Source organism: Tamandua tetradactyla, chromosome 1, assembly GCF_023851605.1.
Source record: "Tamandua tetradactyla isolate mTamTet1 chromosome 1, mTamTet1.pri, whole genome shotgun sequence".
Lineage (NCBI taxonomy): Eukaryota > Metazoa > Chordata > Mammalia > Pilosa > Myrmecophagidae > Tamandua > Tamandua tetradactyla.
In genome coordinates this window covers 94,804,756-94,830,140 of record NC_135327.1, presented here as the reverse complement: position 1 = coordinate 94,830,140, position 25,385 = coordinate 94,804,756, and the positions used below count along the sequence as shown (strand labels likewise).

The 25,385-nt window shown below is 37.0% G+C and overlaps 1 long non-coding RNA gene across 2 annotated transcripts; it reads left to right on the top strand.

Annotated features, from left to right (window-relative positions):
• The first annotated feature begins 1,781 nt into the window (after positions 1-1,781).
• LOC143685251 (uncharacterized) lies at positions 1,782-20,463 on the top strand. Of its 2 annotated transcripts, XR_013176503.1 has the most exons (4): positions 1,790-1,826; positions 17,750-17,817; positions 19,864-20,050; positions 20,239-20,463. It is a non-coding gene; the product is annotated as an uncharacterized LOC143685251 (long non-coding RNA). The 2 variants fall into 2 exon arrangements; XR_013176509.1 differs by lacking the exon at positions 17,750-17,817 and having other exon boundaries at positions 1,782-1,826.
• Positions 20,464-25,385: the final 4,922 nt, after the last annotated feature.

The following is a 25,385-nucleotide window of genomic DNA, read 5'->3' as shown; positions in this document are numbered from 1 at the left end:
CTACCATGCAAGTGGAGGAGATCTCTACAAAATCCGCCACTTTTGTGAGCTCCAACTAAGGGTAAGACACAGCCCCCAATTGCTCTCAGCTCTCCAGACTCATCAGAGGGTTCTGCCTACGCAGAATTGGCCAGATGCAGCCATGACTTCTTTAGGACACTCATCGCTGTCTGAGTATCATTCTTCCTCCTCTTCGCTCAGTTTGAGGGGTCCTTATTTCCTAAGAAAGAAAAATCTGTTGCTTTCCACAGACGTTAGTAGGTAATAGTGTCAACTTCATACCTCAGTTCTTAAGGACCTTGATTTTGATTCTGAATATCCAGGTATTTCAAACTCAAAAACCTTTTATCTCAGACTATTGTTTTTAGTTTCCAAAGTACGTTTTGAAATTCATTTTCTCTTTTGCGTCTCTGTGCATCTCTGTTATAGCAATTTTACTCTGAGGGTGCATGAATAACATACATGCATGTGTGTATCTGAATGGGGGGAAAGATGGGTTATCTTGGAATACCAGGGAAAGGAGAAGGTTTATATTTCAAAATACTGTCCCCCATTTGTAAAAGGCCACATTTAGCTATTACTGGGGCTTTAGTGAAGAAAAATGGGTGAATTTAGGGGTTCAGACGATTTAGTAGGCTGCTGCCTCATTCTACTCTTCTGCTTGTCTTCAGGCAGCCATCAGACGCCAGAGGCAGTTCCACAACCCTCTTATCCAGCCTACCTGGTGGAGCTCAGATGATGCTATCACGGCCTTCCTCTTCTGAAAATACCTTTCTCACCCTTTAATTTTACTTTGGTTCTTCCAGGGAATGAAGATAGCATTTATTGATTACCTTCCAGGTTGCTTTGGTTGCTTTCCAAAGACTTTCCTTTCAACATGAAAATTCCCTTTGGCAGGGAAAAAACATTAAGCCCTCATTATCTAACCCCTAGAATTAACTTATTAGAGCCATTTCCATCTGTCATAGACAGCTGCAAACAAAACAGGAGAGACTGGAATTGGGCTAGCAATCCTGGGGGAGGGAATGAGGCAAAGACTTTGAGAAGGAGTAAGGAGCAATGAAAGGGTGGTGGACACGAAGACTATCCAAATCAAAGTGTGCCCGCTTCCCAGATTGCTTTGTGGTAGCCCTGAAATAACTGATGTGCTAATGAAAATCCCTGTAGAGTCATTAAAGCACTCCTGAGAAAGAGTCTGCTGTGCACTGAGGCTAGCAGGTAGTTGGGGTATAGATATAAAAGTAACGGAACACTGCTTTTTAAAAATTCTCTTATTTCAGCTTTTTATATCAGTGGAGTTTCAATTTTATTTTAATGATTAGAAATGCAAACTATTAATAGATGAGAAAAGCAGTATAGGTATGCTGGTTTGTGATTTATAATTTATATTAACATGCTTGAATTAAAACGGTCTGGTTATAGAATGGAATAAAAAGGAAGGAACTATTTGTATATACAACAAAGGGAATGAATCTAAGAAAGCTGTTGAACAAAAGCTGCCAGAGACAAAAGAATGTATACTGTATGGTTTCATTTAAATGTTTTAGAACAGACAACTCTTATCTAAGGTGAAAATTATCCAAACAGTGGTTGCCTTGGTAAGGGTGAGAGGGGAGGATTGTAGCAGGAGGCAATGGAAACATTGCCTATCTTGATTTGGGTGTCAGCCACATGGACATACACATTTGTCAAAACTCCTAGGGTTGTACAAGTCAGATATGTGCATTTTACTCTACGTAAACGATGTCACAATGGAAAAAAAAAACCTCAAAAGCGTTTATTGTTCTTCCTTTGGGTTATCTTTCCTTGGAACTGACCAACTGCAGGTTGGTATTCAAATTGCCCTGAGTTCGAAATGCTGTATATTTAGGGTTGCCTGTGTGTTATGCTATAACCACTTTGGTATGTAATATATGCTCTAAAATATGGATGATATAAGCACATTCCATCTACTCTTTTTTGATCCAGAATTTTTTATTAATAGTAAGAGTATAGACTATTTTATTAATCTCTGCTACATTTAAATAATATCAAATGGCTTACTCTTTTCTAATATACTCAGAAATGCCTTTCATTCTAGAAAAAAATAATAGTTTGACTCTCTCCCTTATAGTGCTCAACAGAGTATAACTTACACACATCTATACAGTTTTTTCCAATGCACAATAGTAAGCTAGGGTTTAATGGAGATTTTATTAGGCATCCCCAGCTCCTCTTAGAATAACTCATGTCTTCTTGAAAACGGAACCAAAGTAGTTTTCTGAAGGCTGAAATAATCTCAAAGACTTAGAACACACATTTTCATCCTAATATTTCTTCTATTCTCATTGAAAATATTAGTTTGAGAACAAAGTGATGATTATTTTCATTATTCATCTGCTCTTGTTGTTGATCTCTTTCCTGAAGTTACAATCCTCTCCTTGGGACATTCCAGTTGGTTGCTATAGAAATGATTATTTTGTCACAAACATTGAATTGTGACTTTCAGTAAAGAATAAGCAGAAAAAGCCAATAAACTCCTGGAAAAAATAAAACTTGGCCTGCTAAAGCAGAAATGAGACTGAAACTGTAAAACTAAAAGAGAAGTTTTTACATTTGAATTTTCTTCAAGTAACTATTAGACCCACTGATGAAGAATTTATGGTTTGAACACACTTTTGGGACTGACACCTGCCTAAGTTAAAGTGTATCTTAACTTGATTCAAAGCAACTAGTGATATATTGGTAATAATAATTAAATTTGTTTCTGTCATACCCCCAAAATGTGCTTATAAATCTACTTCAAAGTGAAGTTATTTATATTCCATTTGTGTTTTAACTATACATATTCTTTTTCATATTTCTACATCATCTTAAATTTATAATTTTCTGATTACATCTGAGAAATGAATTATTTTGATTCCCTATAGTTGAAGACCTGTTGTATCAGATAGGGACCCCCTCCCAATATGAATGAAATGGCTGTAAATATTGTGATACCAAATTTTTAAAAAAATCCCTAGAATTAACTCTCAGAAGTTTAATTCTGTAAGGAAAGAATATGAAGATTCTAATTTTGTAGCACACTGCTTTACCCATAGTAGGCCCTCAGTAAATGTTTGTTGAACTTCATCATATATACTCGCTTTAAGGTATACAATATTTATGGCTTTTACAAGTTAGGAAAACCAAACAAAAGAAGTTCCAAAGAAGTTGGGGGGAGAAGCAAATCTTTCATAGACTGAGATCCAGAAAAGTTAAGTAATTTTACCCAGGCCCCAGATTATGCGAAGGATGTTTAGAAACCGAGTCTTCCCCTTTCCATTTAATTTTTCTCTCCACTGCACCAAGCTCACAGAATCTTGGGAAGGCCCTGAGGGAATGCTGTGTGTTCCTGGCTCTGGGTTAGTTTGTTGATTTTTGTGTCCTTTCTTTTCCAAGAACGGTTTCAGGCAGGTTATTTAGAGACACAAAATACAGTAGAATAAAACAAAATTCAAAAAAGGCAATAAAGTAAAAGAGAAAATATGAGCAAGCAAAAAAATTTTAAAAAAAAAGTAAGGTCTTATGGAGTTGGAAAAGAATATGACACAAATTTGACTCTGAGCTTCTTCAAGAACCAGAGGAAGGGGAGATAAAAACCAGCACTTGATGTGGAATACACATACGATGGAATATTATGCAGCTGTAAGACAAAAGAAAGTCATGAAGCATGTAACAACATGGATGGACCTTAAGGACATTATGCTGAGTGAGATTAGCCAGAAACAAAAGGACAAATACTGTATGGTCTCACTGATATGAACTGACATTAATGAATGAACACAGAGAATTTCAGTTAAGAACAGAGCCCATCAGGAGATAGAAATAGGGTAGATATTGGGTAATTGGGGCTGAAGGGATATAGATTGTGCAACGGGACTGATTGTAAAAGAGAACACAGCAAGCAAACTCACTGCCCTCCCCTCTCCACATGGGACATGACTCCCAGGGATGTAAACCTTCCTGGCAATGTGGGACAGAAATCCTAGAATGAGCTGGGAGTTAGCATCAAGTGATTGAGAAAACCTTCTCGACTAAAAGGGGGAAGAGAGAAATGAGACAAAATAAAGTGTCAATGGCTGAGAGATTTCAAACAGAGTAGAAAGGTTATTCTGGAGGTTATTTTACACATTTTATGGATATCCCCTTTTTAGTTTAAATTGTATTAGAGAAGCTAGAGGGAAATGCCTGAAACTGTAGAGCTCTGTTCCAGTAGCCATGTTTCTTGAAGATGATTGTATAATGTTATAGCTTTTGCAATGTGACTGTGTGATTGTGAAAACCTTGCGTCTGATGCTCCTTTTAGCTACGATATTGAAAGATGAGTAAAAAATATGGATAAAAAATAAATAAATATTAGGGGAACAAATGTTAAAATAAATTGAGAAGATTGAAATACTAGTGAACAATAAAAGGGACTGGTAAGGGGTATAGAAAAAAAATAGGGGGAACAAAGATTAAAATCTATTGAGTAGATGGAAATACTAGTGGTCAATGAGAGGGAGGGGTAGGGGTATGGTATGTGTGAGTTTTTTCTTTTTTCTTTTAATTTCTATTTTCTGGAGTGATGCAAATGTTCTAAAAAAAAGATCATAGTGATGAATATACTACTATGTGATGATATTGTGAACATTGATTATAATCATTGATTATACACACAGAATGTTTGTATGTTAAGAATGTTCATGTTTGTATGTTGTTTTGGTTTGATAATACAGAATACATTAAATTTAAAAAAACCAATTACAACACTTCAGAACATGTTAGCTGCTGGTATCCAAATGAAACTTACTGTTAGCTCAACAGAATTCGTGTATATATTAAAAGCTATGGCTCTTTTATGATCTTTATTAATAAGTTAATAATATCTATGTTAATGATATCAACCAACAATACTGTTAATTTTTTCCCATTCAGGTCTGTAGATCTAAATAAAATCTTTCATTATTCCCCACCCAAAAAAAAAAACAACCAGCCCTTGGTTCACAGCACCCCTAAGCTAAAGCAATGCACTGCTCAAGAGAAGGTCAGCGCTTTCTGTCACTGAACCCGAGTATTAATGTTGCCCTGAACTTCAATAAATTGCTAAGTCACACTTCCATTTCAGTGATGTAGCTTTTAAGATCCCCTGTTGTGACAAGCGCTGCCACTGCAATAGGCTGGGTTTATAACTCCTGGTCCCAGAAGCACCTGACACTCAACGACTGCATTTTGATGACTGCTAGCAGGTGGGAGTAATGCAGGCTTAATCGGAAACCTTGAGGCACAAACACCTGAAAGCCTGAAAGGATTTTTATCCTATTTGGATGTTGTTTTAAATACCCCTTTTCTGATTGCAAAAAGCAATACACAATACATTTGTATTGTAGGAAATGGAGAAATTCATACGGAAGAAAATAAATGTCACTGCAAATCTACTGTATATAGAAAAAGGGGGCTGGAAATCCCACACAAAGGAAAGGAGAAAGGGGCCAGCTGAAAAGGTTCTCTGAGTTACACTGCAGGGGTCTTAATAGAATCCCTTTAGCCTTATCCATGAATGGCAGATTAAGGACCCCTAGTTTCTTCATGGGGCAGCCCCTCCATCTAGCTAAGCCGTGAATATCCCTGAGTAAAATGTCCTCATTTTCTGCATATGGGTCCACCGCATTTCCTGCTGGAGTTATGACTATTATATATAGTGTTTCTTTATGTTGTGAACAAAAATATATGCATTTTGTTGGCCATTTCTAATATCTACAGATTTTTAGTACTTTCTTTTGAATCTGGCTGCTTAAATTCTCTTTTAGTGATAAGATTTTTGTCCATGGGAAGTTTTCTGTGTAAAATATTTCATGAAAATAATAATAATGTAGTTGCCTCCTTGTCAATGCTCAAATTTGGAAAACTCAGCTCTTTACAGCAATTATCTCTCTAAATTTGAATAATGTGCCAGGATTCTTTTTCTGATCATGAAGCTTCTGAATCATGGTTTTCTCATCTGGAGCTATTATTGTCATTATTCTTTAACAGATACCTACATGAGGCCTTTGGTAGAGGTAATGAAAAAAATAACTTGACCAGAAAAATAAGAAAAATTTATCTTTTCCTTTAATTCTTATTCTCCTGGTCACATCTTTCTTTCTTTCCACTTACTATGGAGCAAACTTATATCTGCAATATGAGGGTGGGACCGGTGGGCATGGAGAGCAATAAATGTGTCCCTAGGGAACGACTAGCAATAAATGTGTGCCAATGTAATTGTTTCCCAATTTACAAAGGGTCTCTATTATGGCATATGGATGTAGAGTTCATCTACTATTTAAAATAATACTTATTTTCCTTTAAATGACAAAAGTGGCATGTCTAATGGAAAAAGCACAAGTTAGAAAAGCAAATTATCCTATATAATCAAACCCCAAAATAACCTTGTGTTATCTTGGGTGCCCTCCAAAGAAAGCCTTGGAAAAGGACTCGTGTGCAGGCTGTTTCTTTTGGGAAGTGATCCCAAAGACAAGACTGGAGGATTGGAGAGAGGGAAAAAGGAAAGGAAGGAAAGACAATGCAAAAGTATTATTAAATTCCAGGGGGTGTGAGGGTAGTGCAGTGGTAGAATTCTCACCTGCCACGTGGGAGGCCTGGGTTCGATTCCACACCCATGCACTTCCCAAAAACCAAACCAAACAACAAACAAAAATTTAACAAATGGTGCTGCAACAGCGGGATACTCATATGGAACAAGAATGAAATATGACCCCCCACCATACGGCATACAAAAAAGAAAAAAAAAAGTATGATCAAATTGTAACCAAGAAATTAGGATTGAAGGGATGATTATGATTACCGAATCATCACATAGATATTCATTTTTTCTTTCTGGTAAATTACAGTAGACAAAGGGAAATACCTGAAATCTCTGAACTGTAATGATAAGCTGCCTTGAACTCTGATGTTTGTAAAGCCTTTAACTTGTACCCTTGTGATTGTAAAAACTTTGTGACGACACTTGTACCCGTTTTATCCGGTTTTTCAACTTTGGAATCTTGTGATCACTTAAGAAAGCCTAATGTTTATTAATGAAGGGTCTTGTGTTAGCCCAGAACTAACTTGTCTGTTCAAGTCCAAAGTTATCTTGATAATCAAAGTTGGATCTGATAAAAATGAGCCTGCCTGACATGCTCTGTAGCTTAGAGTTTAAACACAAGTCACCTATACCTCATTATAATACTAAAAATCATGCCCATCATCATACTAAGGCTGCCATTTTCTTTCACATGAACTGTGACTAAGCATGTAATCAATCTGTGTATGTTTAATAATTAGATCACCTCTAATTACATCATTTGGAGCCACTGTGCTCATTATCCTAAACCCTGCCTGTCTTTTGATACTATAAAAATATCAGAATTACTGCAGTTTGCGGAGACAGATTTTGGGCCAATAGGCCATTTGATCTCCTGCTTTACACCTAATGATAAACTTTCTGTCCTTGAAACCCCGGTGTCTCAAGAATTGGTCATTTAGCTCACCAGGCACAGAACTCACCGCCTTTGTCCAATAACTGTATGATTCACCACTCTGAACAACGAGGACTCACTCTCACTAGATACCCTCTGGACCCTCTAAGGAGAATGTGGTTCAGGTCTTCTACTCAAAAGATGGAAGAGGCAAGTATAATTTGGTGGTGTATGTGGAGCCCTCTTGCACTGCTCAAATCAGCTTTCTCACGTCCTTTGCCAACTTTGTGTTCAGTGACATCGGGTTGGTAACTTGAAATCAGCCATGGTGGGAGTATTTTCACCATGGAAATTGGTGCATGCTACAAATCAGGGCTATTTTTATCCAGAGTTGATTGCTAAATATCTATCGGGATGCCACATGGGAATTTTTATCCTCTGATTCGCATCCCTCATTGGTCAAGGATCATTCCAAGGGGAATGAACTCCGTGGTACTTCCAAACCTGTGCAGATATTGGGAGGCTGAGAGGGATTCTGTGGCAACGTGTAAGGCTAAGAGAAGCTCTGTGCAGCAGAAGGAAGGCGCTGTCAGGAGACAACTGTGCAGCTGGTTTTCACAGGAATGGCGGAAGTGAAAAAGCCAGCTGAGGGGATGTGAGCTGTGAGAGGTGTCAAAACCAAGCACTGTTAATGTTTTCGTAGTTCTCTGCTCATGAGAATGTATACACATGTGCATACACAAAAGCACACAGTTTCGAACTTACCAAAATGGCATCCTCCCAGACATACGATCTAGTATTCTGCGTCCCCCTGCACTTGACAACAGAAAATGAACATTTTCCCCATATCAATAAGTATGACTTCAGCAGTTATAAATTATTAGATATACCAGAAAGTATTTTACAAATCTTCTATTGTTGCAAATCTAGGCTTTTCCCAATTTCATGCTATTATAAACATGACCGATATATATGTTTGAAGAGATGTCTTTATATCTCTCTGATAAATTCATTGAAGTGGAATTACTGGCTTAGAGGACATGCACATTTTGAAAGCCTTTTTTTTTTTTTTTCTTAACATCTTGCCTAACCCATCATATGTGTGTAGCAACAAAGTCCAGGCTTATGATCTTCTGAAGGCTTTTCAAACATTCCTTTTCTATAACTGTCTCTCTGACAAGAAAGTATCTACTGGTCTTGTAGGATTAGCATAAAACATAATGCAAAAATAGATTGATTGCTTATGAATCAAAATGGCCTTGAATAGTATACACTTTTGAAAACAAAACAAAACCAGTTTACTTTAGCAGTCCTACCCCAAAAAAGAAGCCATATATTTTTCATGATTATGATTCAAAGGAACAAACTTGTAGCACCCTAAAGATTGCTATTAAAAAAAAAACTTTAAAACTCAAATAAGGCATTCCTATAACTGCTCTTAGTCACTAGTATTAAATATATTATCCTAGCATGTGATTAGATTCAAGAAGGCTTTTGTCTATAAATCCACCCTACATAGCTATTTTATTTGGAAGAAAGCAAAATACAGATGACAAATGATTCATTTTTCCTGGAGCAAAGTAATATCATTCTGGAACAAAAGGAAAGAGAAAAATAGTGAGAAACAGTGTTGTGATAATGTTACTGGACAAAGGCAGTGGATTCTGGCTCGTTTGCTCAAATGATCAATTCCTGAGACAACAGCGTTTCAAAGACAGAAAAAGTTTACTACTAAGCACATAATAGTAGATCAGATGGCCTATGAGCCCAAAATCTGTTTCCCTGAACTGCAGAAATTCTGATAGCTTTATAGTATCAAAAGATGGGCAGGTTTTAGGATAATGAGCACAGTGGCCCCAGATGATATAATTAGAGGTGATTTAATTATTGAGCATGCACAGAATGATTACAAGCTTAGTCACAGAAGATATGAAAGAAAATGGCAGCCTTAAGATGATGGTGGGTGTGATTTTAAGTATTATAATGAGGTGTAGGTGACTTATAGGTTAAAGTCTAAGCTACTGCACGTCAGGCAGGCCCATTTTTGTTAGGTCCAGCTTTGATTATCAAGATAACTTTGGACTTGCACCGACAAGTTAGTTCTGGGCTGACACAAGACCCTTCATTAACAAACACTGGGGGCTTTCTTCAGTGAGCACAAGATTCCAAAGTTGAAAAACCGGATAAAACAGGTACAAGTGAGGGTAGTCACAAGGTTTTTACAATCACAAGGGCACAAGATAAAGGCTTTACAAACATTATCAGAGATCAAGGTAGCTGAATTGCAGCTCAAAAATTTCAGATATTTCCCTCTGTCTACTCTAATATACCAGAAAGTAAAAAGGAGCATCTATACAATAATTCAGTGACCAAAATCATCCCTTAAATTCCAATTTCTCAGTTACAACTCCTCCCTCTCATTTGATAATTATCTCTCAACCTTGAAGGACATGTGAGTGAAGACTATTTCTAACTTCTTCAAGGCTGAAAAGGGGATTTGTCATTAAAGGGCAAAGGGATGAAACTGATTGTTCCCTTCTTGAAGAGTCAGGTATTTCTAGATTCCAGAGCTTATCTGGCATTGGAATAATCTGGAGATTTTAAGTCTCTGAAAAACAAACTTAGTAAGTAAAATTTTTATAGAGTCCAGGAGTTTTTCAGGGTTTTTAGGAATACTGTTGTTTGGGGTTTGCCATACTGTGGCAGTTTGCAATATCTGGCTGAAACCTACATGATAAAAACCTCCAAAATGACCTCTCAACTTGATTTGAAATCTCTTAGCCATTGATATGCTATTTCTTTTCCCCCTTTTGGCCAACTAATCCCCGGATGCCAGGGCCAGTCATGCCCCACAATCCAGGGCCAGGCTTATCCCTGAGAGTCATGTCTCATGATACCAGGGCCAGGCTTACACCCCTAGAAATCATGTTCCACATAGTGGGAAGGTCAGAATTCAGCTTAGAGAGAAAGAGCACATTTTAGTAACAAAAGAGGTTCTCTGGAGGTGACTCTTAGGCATTGATCATAAGTAGACTCAGCTTTGCCATTTTAGAAACAAGTTTTATAAGGGCAAGCCTTGTGATTGAGTCCTTGACTTATTAAACTGGAAGTCCCCATTGCTTAAGAAAATATCAGGAATTCTCTAGGTGGGGAAGTTTAATAGTTGCACTTTTTCTCTAGTCCCTTAAGGGACTTTGCAAATATGTCCTTATTTTCTGCTTAAAATACTCTGAAATGTTTCAGGGTATAACATTAATCTGTACTGAACATTAACCTTTTTTTTTGGCATGGGCAGGCACCAGGAATTGAACCCGGGTCTCTGGCATGGAGGGGAGAATCTTGCCACTGAGCTACTGTCACAAGGCCCAGAACATCAACATTTTATTCCTTATTCTAGGTTCCATATCAAATGAAGCTGAATTGGGTTGTTTAAATAAACTGGCCAGATAGGTTAAATTTAAATTTTGGACAAACAAATATTTTTTTCTTTTGTTCTCACACAAAGTTAAAGTTTTAAAATAAAGGCAATAATTTTTTTTTCACTTTACATTTTGATTTACCTTAGCTTTAGCCAGATCCGTTTCAGTCACATCTCTAGTCGGAGTCTGAATTTTTTTTCTTTCAGTTTTTAATAGTTGCTGTTTGGAGTAGTGCTGACTTTCAGAGCTGCAGAACTAACTCTGAGTCTCAGGGTCACACTTAAAGTTCCAGGGAATTACCTGGTTATACAAAGAGTAAAGCATCTCAGAATTTAAAGATATCAGTTAAAGTTTACAACCTAAGCTCTAATTTTAATAAGCATTTTAAAAAGCTACTTTCAGAAACAAAAACATTAGACAGTTGTTTTATATTGACAAACCACAGCAGAAGTTTTGTTCAGTTTCACCTTTATACAATTACCAGAGTTACGTTAATTAACAGATAAAATACATTTTATATATTTGTCCTGCCTCTCTCGTAAAGTCTCTTCTTGTTACAGATGAAGCTCTGACTTGTAGCTGACCACATATACTTTTAGAGAAGCATTAGAGCAAAGCAGTGCAAAGTAAATTTGGTTGTTTCTAAGATCTGTAGCCTTTTTCTAAGAATAATAAAACCACGATTAACAACATCATACCATTGTTTAACATTATGCCAATTAGTATCAGGATATAACAGTGAGAACAACATTGTCAAGTCTTTAGAAATTTTATACACTCTCTAAATATATGAATAACATTTTACTCATACAAATTTAGCTATCAACAGGATAGAAAATCCCTTTTAACTACTCTAATAACTGTAATACTTCCCAAATATCTGCTATGCAATATGTTGAACTATTTTAGCACCTTACTTTTACAGGGTGAAAGAACAAATTTTTGTAACAGTTTTTCCCTTAACAGTGAGAAGACTTGTATTTTGAAATAAAAGATGATAAGACTAAACAGAAACAAGGATATTATTCTGATGTAAATGTTTTCTAGACAGAGTACTGGGATGATTAAGAAAAACTTTTTAAAACTTTACATTAAGAATAATCCACATTATTTTATACAGGCAGTAAACTAAATTTTAGCTTTGTATGAATATCAGTTATGACACAAAAGCTTTCTTTTTTGAAATATATGATAAACAAGCCTATTAAATTTTTGGTCAGCATTGATTATGACAGAATTCACTTTTATAAACCTCTAATTTTCTATATTCATTCAGGGCTTATAGTCAGCATACAAACAAAATTCACTTTTAATCAGATAATATGATCATCTTAGTATGGGAAATAATAAAAATACTATCTATCCTACCTATAATTTTTATTTAATCAAACTGCACATAATCAAAAATAAATTTGATAACAAATTCACAAAGCTTTTGAACATATATACTTCTTTCCAATAACAGTATTCACGAAGGGGAGAGAGACAGAGATACTACAAAATAAAGGAAGGAGGAAGAAATTTATGCTTGGGTGTAGAACATAGCATTGTACCTATATACCTTATACTCACAACATGCAAATGATTACTTTACAATATGCTTCAAATGTCTCAGTCCAATCCAGCACTACCTTCAAAGGTCAAAAAGCCCCAAATACAATCAGCTTTTCAATATTTAAGGGATTTATATAAAAACAAACTCAATTTTTTATCGACATTATTCTCAAGTGCTAAATAATACCAGGAATATGTTAGTTTACAAAATTAAATTATGGCTTTTAAAAAACTAGTTCAGGGCGGGCCGTGGTGGCTCAGCGGGCAAGAGTGCTTGCCTGCCATGCCGGAGGACCCCGGTTCGATTCCTGGCCCCAGCCCATGTAAAAAACAAACAAACAAACAAAATATAATAAAATAAGAAAATGTTTAAAAAAAAAAACAAAAAAAAAAACTAGTTCAGAGTCTTATTTCTTCAGATGCTACTTTCTTATTTAAAGGTCTTGTAAGTGTCATCCTTTATGAGGCCTTTTTGGTCATTCTTTATTTACCTGCTTTTAAATATTCTTCCAGTATTTTTATTCCTTTATTACTACTGTCGTACACTGCGCCCTAATACATGTACATTTGAACTAGAATATAAGCTCTTCGAAGCTAAGAATTAGGTCTTCCCTACTCATGACAGCACTTACTAACAAAAATATACTGATCAACATTAACAAGCCACTACAAATTCACATTCTTCCACATACTGAGGCAATAAATGGCAAAGGAACCAAAAGCGAGGTTCTCTGAAATCCAGGTGATTAAGGTTATTAAAAAATTCATTTATATTTCTTACTAAACTTAGCTGATTTCTTAAATAGAATATATTTGAAACATCAGCATATTCTTATTTTATTATATTTTGTGTCATCATTACCGGAAACATTGCTTAGTTCATGTAACCTAACCTGTCTAGTTAGGCTATTTTTAATTTTTTTTTTTTTTTGCATGGGCAGGCACCCAGAATCTAACCCGGGTCTCTGGCATGGCAGGTGAGAACTCTGCCTGCTGAGCCACCGTGGCCTGCCCAGTTAGGCTATTTTTTAAAGAAATTTTGAGATTTAAAATACTAGCTTACTTAATCAGTAAGCTTGTATAAATTTAGGGAGAATCTGTCCAAGCAGACTAAAATTTCATTTATTCAATTAAAAAATTTATCATAAAATTATTTTTATTGGAGGTTGAAAAAAATCTCTTTGTTTTCATAAAATAATTTAAAAAGTATATTGAGTATCAAGTTCTGGAAAATATACTGCAATTGCTTAATTTGTCCTAAGCGTAAGTTGTAGCTCTTAAAGACCTTTCATTTTACCTACTGAAATTTGGTAATTAGATCTTTTTTTTTTCTGCTTGGACAGGCACTAGGAATCGAACCTGGGTCTCCGGCACGGCAGGCAAGAAGTCTGCCAGCTGAGCCACTGTGGCCCGCCCTGGTAATTAGATTTTATTCAATTACCCAAGGCTATTCATATTTTAATAATGATTTGATGACTATGGCTACCGTTGCAAAAAACAATTCTAATAGGGCCTATTCCGCAGTGTTCTATGCTTGCCATTTCTAATCTCCAGGCCCAGTAAGAAAAAAATTCAAGACCTCACCTGCCCCATCTTTCCATACCCAGACATTCCTTACAGCTGCTGCGTTTAGGCGCCCCAGGGCAGAGATAGGGTGCACAGTTAGAGTGAAGCCTGGCCTATCAAAAGTGAGGGCCATGGAATTTTCAGAGCTCCTATGTCCTTCTTTTAAATATTTCCAATTATTGTACCTATTTCACTAAAAGCTGTGACTGGGGCAATTGGAAAAGGCCTTTGCTTTTCCTAAAGGCGGTCGTCTGGCAGCCTTGTGTGGCTTCGGGGGAATTCCAGGGTGGTTTCTTTCTGTCAGATCTGTCTACAAAACAAAGGGTTTTGAACCTTGCCGCTCTGAGAGGCTTTACATTTCTTTTTACTGCAGAAATATTAATTCATATACTTATATAAAACCACCTATTTATTTCTTAAGTAATTCCAATAGAGATTTTCTTTAGAATTTTTGTTGCTTTGTTATTACGATCCAAGGTATGAGAACACACATTGAACAGGCAGACAGACACAAATAGGACGTTCATCACACAAGAAACAGAAACACAGAAATATTTTTGAGAGGGACAAATAAAGGATTGAATATACATGATCTTAATCACATTTCTGCCTTTTTGCAGAACAATTTTAACTGGATATCTTTAACTTAAACTGCAGTGGTTTTCTTTTTCATTTTAAATCATATTAAGGCCAGATTATGTTACAGAAAAAAACCTTTTTCTCATAGACTCAAAACTAAAATTTTTTCAATTTTCAATACAGCTCAAAAGTTCTTTCTTTTTTAAAAATATTTTTATTGATAAATATTCACACACATACATTCCAAACTTGGTGTACAATCAATGAGTCACAATATCATCACATAGTTGTGTATTCATCACCATGATTATTTTTTAGAACATTTGTATCACTCCAGGAAAAGAAATAAAGAGAAAAAACTTGTATATACCGTACCCTTTGCCCCTCCCTTTCACTAACCACTAGTATTTTCATTACCCAATTTATTTTACCCTTTGTCCTCTCCTTATTTATTTATTTTATCCATAGTTTTTTGCTCATCTGTCCATACCCTGGATAAAAGGAGCACCAGACACAAGATTTTCACAATCACACACATTGTAAAAGTTATATCTTTATATAATCATCTTCAAGAATCAAGGCTACTGGAACACAGCTCAACAGTTTCAGGTACTTCCTTCCAGCCACTCCAATACACCATAAACTAAAAAGGGATATCTAATATAATGCTTAGGAATACCTACCAGGATAATGCTTAGGAATAACCACCAGGATGACCTCTCGACTCTGAAAACTCTCAGGCACTGATGGTTCATCTTGTCTCATTTCTGTCTTCCCCTTTTGGTCAAGAAGGCTTTCTCAAATCCTTGATGTCAGGTCTTGGCTCATCCCGGGATTTCTGTCCCACATTGCCAGGGAGGTTTACACCCCTGGGAGTCATGTCCCACATAGGGGAAGACAATGAGTTCACCTGCCAAATTGGCTTAGAGAGAGGCTACATCTGAGCAAGAGGTGTTCTGGGGGGTGACTTTGGGCCTAATTTTAAGTAGGCTTAGCCTGTCCTTTTCAGGAATTAGTTTCATAGGGGTGAATCCCAAAGATCGAGGGCTCAGCCTATTGATTTGTTAGTCCCCACTGCTTGCAAGATCAGAAATTCCCCAAATAGGGAAGTTGAATATTTCCTCCATTCTCATCAGTCTTACAAGGGGTCTTTGTAAATACTTTTTATTCTCTGCCCAAATTAGTCTGGGATATATTAGGACATCACACTAACTTGTACAAATCAACAAGATCTCACGCTGTATTCAAGATTCCATGGAATTAAGATGTTCAAGTAAACTGACCTTACAAGTTAAATTAGATTACATACTACCCTAAATATAAATTTTTCACCAAATAAACATCTCTCCTTTTGTTCTTGCACAGAAGTTGAAGTTTGAAAATATGGGCCATATCATCGTTTACCCAGTACTCTGATTTACTTGGTTCTATCCAGATCAGCTTCAGTCATATCTCTGAATGAAATTTGGTCACTTTTTCACTTTTTAAACAGCTGCTGAAAGGGGTACTGCTGACTTTCATTGCTTCAGAGCTCTAACTCTGAGTCGTGGCTATCCCATTAATACCTGAAGTTTGAAACTTCTTAAGGTGCCAAAGAGTGTGGAGTACGGGTAGAACAGAGAAAGCCCAGTTGTTGAGCCTCTAGACTAAGAAACATCTAGTGGACACAGAAGGCTGTTTCCATTATCTGTTCCACCAGGGCCCCAGAACCTCAGGCAGAGAGCCTCCTTACTTCTTGGTACCTTGTGTCCCTCCAGAGGCTTGCCAAATTGCTACTGGACATAGGGAGTAGATTCTTGCCCATGCACTAAAATGACCAATTTCTGAGACACTGTGGTTTCAGAAAGAGAAAAAGTTTATTACCAGGCACAAATCAGGAGATCAAATGGCCTGTTAGCCTAAAATCTGTCTTCCCAAACTGCAATAATTCTAATAGTTTTATAGTATGAAAAGATGGTCACATTTTGGGATAATGAATATGATGGCCCAAGATGATGTAATTAGTGGTGATTTAATTATTGAGCATGCACAAAATGATTACATGCTTAGTCACAGAAGATATGAAAGAAAATGGCAGCTTTAAGATGATGATGGTGTGATTTTTAGTATTATAATGAGGCATAGCTAACTTATAGGTTAAAGTCTAAGCTACTGTGCATGTCAGGTGGGCCCATTTTGGTTAGATCGAGCTTTGATTATCAAGATAACTTTGGACTTGTTAGTTCTGGGCTGGCACAAGACCCTTCATTAATAAACATCAGGGGCTGTCTTTAGTGAGCACAAACTCTAAAGCTGAAAAACTGGATAAAACGGGTACAAGTGAGGGTTAGTCATGAGCATTTTACAATCACAAAGGCACAAGGTAAAGACTATACAATCATTACCAGAGATCAAGGTAGCCGGATTACAATTCAAAGATTTCAGGTTTATCCTTCTGTCTGCTCTAATATACCAGAACGTTAAAAGGAGCATCTACACAAGAATTTAGTGATCAAAATCATCCCTTAAATCCCAGTTACAATAGTTTTGAATTTGTATGTATTTGATTCTTCAACATTGCTCTAGTCTATCATGCTTTCAATCTATTTTATTCCATTTTTCTTTGTGAGATATTTAATGACAGAAAAGATACTTTGAACTTAAAGCATTGCTACTGCTTTCCAACCTATTGCTCTGTAAGACACTGGAAAACACAACACTAAATACAGTGTAACAAAGCCAACAGAGGGTTTTCTGAAAGGTCTCAAAGTTTAACAAACATAAATGTTTATTGAGTACCTTCTCTGTTCTAAGTGTAGTACAAGGTGTCAGAGAAAGGCCAGAAAACCAGACATCTTCTGTGCCATAGTAGAGCTTGCAAATGAAAACCATACTCTCATGGAAGGACAGAAGGAAGCAAATGATCAAACTTCTAATGATAGATAGCCCAGTCTTGTGCTGCCTTTCAGATGTTAAACAACCACTTTGTGAGTATCTCATTTCTGAACTGTGATATCTGGTACCATCCTACCTTGTAAGGAAAAGCTCATGAAATTGCAAATGCATCTCATTTTTATAGCAGAAAACCACAAAAAGGTATCACGATTAACAAATACAAATTGTAACTGACGTCAATTGGTCAACCATATTCTTAGTCTCTGTTCAGATGATTAACTTTTTTTGCCCACTGAATAGCTGGAAATCCACAGAAAAACTCAGCTGTTGGCAAACAGGCTTGCTGTTGGTGACATGGATCTTAAGAGGTCAGTACAGGTCTCCAGGGAAAGCTGTCCTGGAGAAGGTTCACTGATTATCTCTCCCTGGCATGCTGTGAAGCTTTCTTCTCTCCTTCTGCATCCAGCACCTCGTCCTTTTGCCCCCTTTCCTTATCAAAAGATTTTCAGTAATTGATCTGTATTATTAATGTCCAAAGAGTTATAAAATGTGAACTGTAGCAGGAAATAAAGCTTTAAATCAAAATTACTACAGGCAATTTAAGGTATTTGGTGAACACATAGAATATATTTGGGCAGGAGAGAAGTCTATATACAAAATAATTCAAGAACGAAAGAGAAAAACTTGTTAACAAAAATTGCTGGGGGGTTGAGTGATAGGCACCAGGATGCAGCAGAGAAAGCCCAGATTTTGGATGAGTGAAAGCATTTAGATTCAAATACTTTCTTCTAAGCCTCAATTTCTTCAACTACAAAAGGGGGGTTATGGTATTTACTTCAGCAGATTTTGCAATTCAACAAATGTTGAATTTGTTGTCATGTTCTAGAATACAATAGTGAGCTTGAGAGATGAGCATCATTCTCCATGGAGTTTATTTTCTACTTTAAATCCTGAGATCTGAGGATTAAGGAAAGAGCTGATGTCCAAAATTGTGCTGAGGTTGTATGAGGGGGTCTACAAAAAAAATAGGACCACATGCCTTCTGATTACCTGGTGGGAAGTGCCTTGACCCTAGAAAGATCTGGGTATTTAATGCCTCTTGAGGCTACAACTGATGGTCTGTTCCTCCTACCCCCCCATAAAAAATTCTTTTCAGTTTGGATCCAGCATAAATTTGTATTAATGCCCTTGAACAGTTTACATGAGCGTTGGAATTCGAAACTATTTTAAAAGAAATTCAACTCTCTCCAGCTAAAAAAAAAAATTGGCCTCTGCTAGAAGTAAAAACTGCCTGATCAGTTTTGGTAAAAATGAGAATTGTTCGTAATTAGCAATTACTTTTTTGGCATCAAATAGCAGTCTGCTTGCTATTGTTAAGCAAACTCAAACCACTCACCATCTTATTTTAATTTAAGAAAAAAACAGTTTTACATTATAATCGTAATTCATGTTCCCACTGAAAATTTAGAAAATAAAGATAAATAGAAGGGAAAAATTTATCCATAGCCGAACTTATAAATACTTTGTAATATATTTCCTTCCTTTTGATGTGCACATTTTTTTACATTGCCACAATTACACAGTATATGCAAAAATGTATATGCTGTTTTTTCTTTAAATCAGTTTTCTAAGTATCTGCTAACTATGTAAAGGAGAAATAAAAATTACTTAGAAGTCACTGCCCAGAAAAGCTATCCTTTCCTCTAACATCTGAGTTTGTTTCTTTATAAGTCCTATTCCTCACTTAAAAAATAAAAACAAAACTGAGATTATGTTGGTTTAGAGACTGGTTAATCTAGGACTATTTGTAGAGCCTGTAAGAAAGAGGCTATGAAGGTGGCTTCAGTGGCAGAGCCTGTCACTTGGTGGTTCTTTAGTCTTTCCCAGTTAAACCTCAATGACTCAGGACTCTCAATTTAACTTTTAAAGGTACGGAAAATCATTGTCCGTGTTCCATGGCCGAAAATAAAACAAAACAGGTCATTATGTTACAATATACGGTTCTGCTCTTATGTAGGGAACACCACTTTCAAAAGTAATTTTTTTTAAAAGTACTTTTTAAAAAGCAAGCCTCCTGGTTCAGTTCCTCAGTGGAGTGACGGGTGTAGACACTTCACTCCAGCAAGGGCTGGAAGAGAACACTGTGGATTCTTGTTGGAAGTGGCCATTAAATGTATAAAAGACTGCCCCTGCACTGAGAGTTGGAGAACAGGGCCCAACAAGTGTGTATCCTGGTACTGGAAAATGGAAATGGGAGATGCAGAGGAGAACCTGGTGGCAGGGTCAAGCTTTGCCCCAGTAGGCACATCAGGTCCCAGCCCAATAAGGGAGGACATTAGACCTTTAACTACAACTTCCTCTTTCTGGAGTTTTATTTTTAATTTGTGTCTTGGTCATTTGAATATATTTTTTAGAAATTTCCTCAAATAAGATACTGAGATGATGAACTTTCTGAGACTTCCCATGATTGAGAATGACTAGCTGTTGCCTTCACACACACATTAAGTTTTGGTGTCAAGATTCTCAAGACTCTTGTCCTACCGTCTGGAAACATAGCTCCATTGCATTCTGGAACTTAATATTTTAGAGGGAAAGTCTGAGGTAAGTCTAATTTATATTGCTTTGTGGGCAATCTTTTTTTTTTTCCTCTACTTTTTTCATCTTCCTTTATGTTGATAATTTAATAATTTCTCTAGAATGTTTAGGTAACGGGGATACTATTTTCTGATCCCCCTAACCCCAGATACGTCTGTTCTTGTAACACAGTTCATTTCATGTTTCTCCTGCAGCCCTCCCACCGTGAAGTCTGAGCCAGGGACGGGGAGGTCGGTATAAGAAGGTTCTGGAGGGCAAAAGGAAGACAATACAATGTGCAAGTGCTGCTGGCAGCCACAACCGGGTCTTGGCTGAACTGACAGAACAGACCAGGGGTTACCTGAGGAGCAGGGGCTATGAAGTGGGGGCCTACGCCTCACACGGGCCTGGGCTGTGCTTCCCCCAAATCTGTACAGCTCGCTTTCTTACTTCCCCAGGACTTTGCTCAAGCATCACCTCCTCAGGGAGACCCTCCCTCACCACCCCGTCCCCACTCCCACCCCTACCTCCACACTCCCTATCTCTTTCCCTCTCCCTGCTCTGGTTTTCTCCACAGGACTTAGACCACGTAACGCACTGCAGGTTTACTCCTGTGCTGCCTGCCCCTTCCCGGAAGCCGTCCCCACAAGGGCAGGGGTTCTCTTTGTGTAGTTCGCTGCTATGTTCCTAGTGAGCAGCATCTGGTACCTCGTCTGTCTTTAATAACTCTATACTGAGTGAACGAATGAATGACAAAGTACTGAATCCTGACGATGCCATGTGCACCTGTGGCCCTACTTCCCAGAGCGGAAGGACATAAAATACCTTCCTTCATTGTAGAATGAAAGGGGAGTTGAAACCCCTTGTTAGGGGAGAAAACCGTCATAGGAATGTGAATGTTCAGTTGACTGATTACTTCCCTAAAAGAGATCGTTTTAAATCGGGTGAGACTTTAATGGTCAAATACAAGCTTTGTGCCATAAATGGAAACAGGTGGTTCAGAACAACCTGAGATCACATACATACACATATATACAGATAAAATAAGGCTAGGCCATATATATTAAACTTTTAATATTTTATTTAACCCAATATATCATTTTAACACAAAATCAATATGAGAGTTATTAGTGAAATATTTTACATTCTTTTTATCATGCTGAGACTTTGAAATCTGGTATGTATTTTACACTCACAGCACATCTCAATTCAGACCAGCCACATTTCAAACTCTTAATAACCACATATGACTAGTGGTTCCTGTATTGCATAGTTTTATATCTTAAGGTTGGTGGTAGGTATATGGTAGTTTATTATTTTTAAAAATGGGTATATATTATATGCATTTCATTGCATGTATATCACTTTTAATAAACTTTTCATTTTGGAATAATTTTAGATATATAGACAAGTTGTAAAGATATTAGAGTTCCTGTATACCACACCCCGAGTTCCCACTTCTCCTAGCATTAAACGTCTTACATTATGTGGTACATTTGTTGAAACTAGAAACCAACATTGATACACTGCTATTAACTAAATTCTGAATTTATTTGGATTTCAGCAGTTTTTCCATCAATGTTTTTTTTCTGTTCCAAGATCCAATCCAAGATACCATATTGCATTTAATTGTTATGCCTCTTTAGTTTCTCAGGCTTTCCTTGTTTTTCATGAACTCGAGTTTTGAGAAATAGTGGTCAGGGATTGCATTATCTGATGGCTTTCTCATAACTGGATGTGGTTATGGGTTTTGGAAAATGGACCACAGAGCTGAAGTGCCCTTCTCATCACATCGTATGGGGTACACGATATCATGGAAATCATTGGCAATGCTTATTAACCTGATCACCTGATACAGGTAGAGTGTGTCAGGTTTCTTTACTGTAAAGTTACTATTGTTTCTTTCTATGCTCTATTCTTTGGAGGCAAGTCACTATGCCCAGCCCACACCCAGCTGGGAGAGGGGAACTAAGCACCACCTCCTGGAGTGGGGAGTATCTACCTATATTAATTGGAATTCTTCTGTAAGGAAGACTTGTCTTTTCTTCCCCATTTATTTACAATCATTTATTTGTATCAGTATGGACTCATATATATGCATTTTATACTTTGGGTTACAATCCAATACTGTGTTATTTATTCTGTGGCTCAACAGTTACAGGTAAAAAAAGAGTTTTAAAAACCATTTTTCTGTACATACCATTGTACTGGGAAAATTTGGACCCTGGAACATACATATTCATGTGGACCTCCTTTCCTTGTTTTTATCTGAAATATAATGAGTCCTGAGATCTTTTCCTTAACTCTATTTTCTGTACTCTGTATCTGTCACATTTCCTTTTATGATTTTTCATTAGTTCTTTCCCTGCTGGATTCTGGGGCTTACCTCAAACTTACCCTTCACCAAAATTATTCTACTTTTTTTTTTAGTATCATTTCTTTCCCCCCTTCATGTATGATGGCTTTAAACTATGCAGTTAAATTTTTGTTCTCCCTGTGATTGTGTCTCATTCATCTTTTTTTTCATGCCATCTAGCTGTAACTTTGTGTCTCCTTATAGTTTTCCCTTAGAGTCTAGACTTCTTTTACTCTGTTAAGGATACTGTTATCCATTGCTGCATAATAAGCCACCCCCAAGCCTTGTGCCTAAAACAAACATTTCTTTTGCTCATAAATCTGATTTGGGCAGGGTTCAATGGGGATTGCTCATCTCCACTCCACTCAGAATCAAGTAGGGTGGCTTGAAGGTTAGAGTCACGGAATACTTGTCACTCACATGTCTGGTAGTTGATAATGGCTGTCAGCTGGGACCTTAGCTGAGGTTTTTGTCTGGAGTATCTTACAACTTGGAGGCTGGGTTCCAAGGGTGAAAGCCAAACAGCAGCTATATCGCTTTTCTAACCCAGCTCTGGCATTCACATCATGTCACTTCTGCCATATTCTATTAATTAGAAGCAAGTCACTGAGGCTAACTCATATTCAAGGGGTGGGGAATTAGGCTTCACCTTTCGAGGGAGGAGTATTGAAGAATTCATAGACGTGTTTTAAAGCAATTTCTAATCTAAACAATTTTTCCAAAAAATTCTCCAACATACAAATTAAATTATTCTCAGAGGAGTTCTCTTGCTACAAATAGTTGGGATTATATTCCTTTTCCCTTGATCTGCAGTATTTTTTCATAAACTCCAGGTGGTTATTCTCATTTTTGAATTTTCTTTGTTAACCAACCTTCTAACAAGGACAGCTCTATCTAGATCCCTAGCTTACCGCCATCAGGGATGGGGAGATTTCCCTTGGTCTTACATTTGCTTTTCTTGTCTGCTGATTGCGTCCATTCTTACCTATTGCTGAACTGTAGGTCGATGCACACAGCTCCCACCAAATTCCCCATGTCGAGCAGGTTTTTTCTAGTTCTGCTTTGCTGGACTGAATTGAGACCTTTTTTCTACCCCGATTCTTGGATCTTTGTCACTCTGAAAGATGGAGCACACAGAAAACCTCAGGATTTTCCTGTAACAAGTATAGCATTTACTTGCAGGGGCTCATACCTCCCAAAATGCAATGTCCTATTCCAATCTTGCTCCTTCCTTCTGCCAAATAGTTTTCTCAGAGTGTCAGACTCTAAATGGATATAAAACTGATACATGTCCAGTTTGAATGTAAAATTCATATGAGCAAGCCGTTTTTGTTTTTTAACTACTATATCCCTAGCTTCTAGAACAGTGCCTGACACATAACAGACACACAAGAAATCTTTGTTGAGTGAATATATGAATGTGTATAACGGACAAGGTTGAGGGAATGAAGTTAGATTGGAAGGTGGAAATGCTTAGTGGGAGAGATGAGGTCTAGATTGCCTCAAAAAACAGCAGTTGTGGGCGGGCCACAGTGGCTCAGCAGGCAGAGTTCTTGCCTGCCATGCTGGAGACCTGGGTTCCGGTGCCTGCCCATGCAAAAAAACAAAAACCAAAAACAGAAACAGCAGTTGTATAATACGGTTGCATTCTTTTGTTCTGCCTGGACTAATACTTGCATTTGTGTAGCAAGTGAATGGATGAATGGATTTTTAAACCCTTTTTCTGGAGGCAAGAACTGGGAAAACCTGTGGGATTCTGGCAGCGAGTTGACCATCCATGCTTCCAGGATTGTGAAGTTTTGTCTTCTGCGTCTTCATAAGAATTTTAGTGAGTAATTGTCAATCCTGTTTCAAGGTTTCCATCCAGATGCCATTTTAAACTGAACATCTATGTATACTTTTAATTTCCTTAACAAACTCTTCACAGAGAATACCAAGGCAATATAAGCAGATCGTTTAGTCCCCCAAAAGGCAGGCAAAAGACTGCAGGTCTAAGTTAGTTATTCCATACTACAGAATATTTTAAAAGAAGTGTTTTGTTCTTGCTTCCAAGTATATATGCAAACTTTTCACAAATTTATATGGACCCCAACCCCTATTCTTATTTGGTGTAAACTAGTGAATTTATACTGATTTAAAGAAAAGGAACCTACATGACTAGCTAAAATACATGAATACAGATAGCATGCACATTTTATCCTTTTGTAAAATGCAAGAAGTGAAGATTAAAAGCAAAATAGCATCAAACCCCACATAAATATGTAAAGCATATTTCACCGATTCTTTGGCAGTTTATTAATGCTGAGACTTCCTCATTTGAAAATACATACAATTCCCCTTTTCTCTCCCTTGAAGCATGCCAGAATAAATTAGTGACTGCATAATTAAAACCCAGATATTTTGTGATATTTAGGTAATGGGTTCTTGTAATCTTTTTTTATATGTCTGTTGATTTTACATCACATATTCACAGTTTGTTGATCATGTATTTGGTTGCAGCCTGAGATATTTCCAGGTCTGAAGCCAGGCTCACATTTTTGCTTTGAAGAGACAGAAATTCCAAACAAATACAGATGGTTAGGCCATAAACTTAATTAAAATTTCTACTTTACTGGATATTACATTAAATATGGCTGTAATGCCAAGAGAAATACATGAAAAATCCATTTGAATCCGCATCCTGCTGCTTTCACATAGTATAAAATAACAGAATGTTAAAAAGTATGTGTTTGTGTATATATGTATGAGAGCATGTGTGTGTTCATCCAGCTCTTTCTTTTGGCTTGGCTGCCATACTAGTCATGTTTTGACCAATAAAAGATGGGTTTTAATTAAAATCTGGAATTGGCCAACTGTACATCTGTTAACTTTTCCTATATAATCCTCAAGTGCTAATTTAGAAACTTTCTGAAAGTACTATGTGTTTTTTTTCTCTTTTCTGTGTAAATCTGGGACATTTTCACCTTTCCTAATTTGCCCAGAATATTTACTTATTTAGAATTATAT